Source organism: Aplysia californica, unplaced genomic scaffold (genome assembly GCF_000002075.1).
Source record: "Aplysia californica isolate F4 #8 unplaced genomic scaffold, AplCal3.0 scaffold00970, whole genome shotgun sequence".
Taxonomy (NCBI): domain Eukaryota; kingdom Metazoa; phylum Mollusca; class Gastropoda; order Aplysiida; family Aplysiidae; genus Aplysia; species Aplysia californica.
This window is the reverse complement of record NW_004798240.1, coordinates 68,518-70,142: the sequence shown is the minus strand read 5'-3', so window position 1 is coordinate 70,142 and position 1,625 is coordinate 68,518.

The window sequence follows — 1,625 nt, the reverse complement described above, 5'->3', positions numbered from 1 at the left end:
GACTTTATGAGGAAATGGCGGTTACAAACATGCCTGGTATTGGAAAAAATACAGTTTTCAGGGGTTGTTATGCCATGAAATAGTTGTAGGAGAGGCTGAGGAAGCTAAAAATGCCAACAACGCAAATTCCATGATTTTGAGCCGAATTTTGATTTTGGGGGTAAAAGCGACCATTTCGGAACAATTTTATCAAATCATCCCATATCAAATATATTCGATTTTTAGGCTACGATCGGGAGATGTTGGGTCGGATCGTTTGTTTGCCCTCGGAACACGACAGGCCGTAAATATCTACGGGATGCACTTTGATAAAGCAAAGCAGTGGTCAAATTGACACTGTACACTGGTCAGCGCCGCTTATCAATCAGATCCGATCTGATCTGGTCATGCACATTGGATTCATTTGACTTATTGGCGTACAAACATAACGTAGGAAGCCACAACCTTGGCCGTACAGCCAGGGTCGCGCGCAAGCTGTTACAACCGTCACGGACCACTGGACAGCACTCACTGTGACTGTGATGAAGGGTGTGATGATGTGTGTCGCCTTATCGGGTAACACACTACAAGTGGACAGAAATAATAAGATCTAATTAGCGTAGACATGCTTAGAGCACTTATGTCTCTATCTCTCTGTCTCTGTTTCTCTCCGTCTCTGTCTCTGCCTCTGTCTGTTTGTCTGTCTCTGTTTTTCTCCGTCTCTGTCTTTGTCAGTCAGTCTGTCTGTCTGTCTGTCTGTCTGTCTGTCTGTCTGTCTGTCTGTCTGTCTGTCTGTCTCAGTCAAAGTAGATGTTCGAGCCTATATCGACACCGTCTGTGTCACACCTCAGACAGGCTGCTTCGATATGTCATGGTAAATCCGAGCTGATCGGAAAGCAGTACATGTATTCCGTCAGAGAGACGCAAACACTAAATTATGATAACTCACCAACTTCGAAATCCTACTCACGTCGTTTATTGCGTACAGAGACGAAGAGCCAAACCACTGCACCACAATGCCGGTCTAGATACGAAAACCAAGTTGTAGACGTGTGAGAAAGCCAGTGGGAGGGGCAATGGGACTGCGACAGGAGAAACAGAAAAAAGAAAGACAGAAAGAAAGAAAGAAAGAAAGAAAGAAAGAAAGAAAGAAAGAAAGAAAGAAAGAAAAAAGAAAGAGAGAAAAGGAAAGAGACAGAGAGACAGAGAGAGAGATAGAACGGGGGATAAAGAGAGGGACGGGGAGATAGAGAGAGACACAAAAAGAGACAGAGAGAGTAGACAGAGAGGGAGAGAGAGAGAGAGAGAGAGAGAGAGAGAGAGAGAGAGAGAGAGAGAGAGAGAGAGAGAGAGAGAGAGAGAGGGGGGGGGAGACTGGAAAGATCCCCCAACTATTTACTACCCCACTTGTCAAAACTGATTTGTCTAGCCTGCACGAAATGCATTATAGTCATTCATTACCAAATAGTTGAACAGGCTCTACTTAGAGCCTCAAACAACTAAATCGTCAATGCCAATGTCAATTGTGTGTGTGTGAGTGTGTGTGTGTATGTGTGTGTGTGTGTGTGTGTGTGTGTGTGTATGTGTGTGTGTGTGTGTGTGTGTGTGTGTGTATGTGTGTGTGTGTGTGTGTGTGTGTGTGTGTG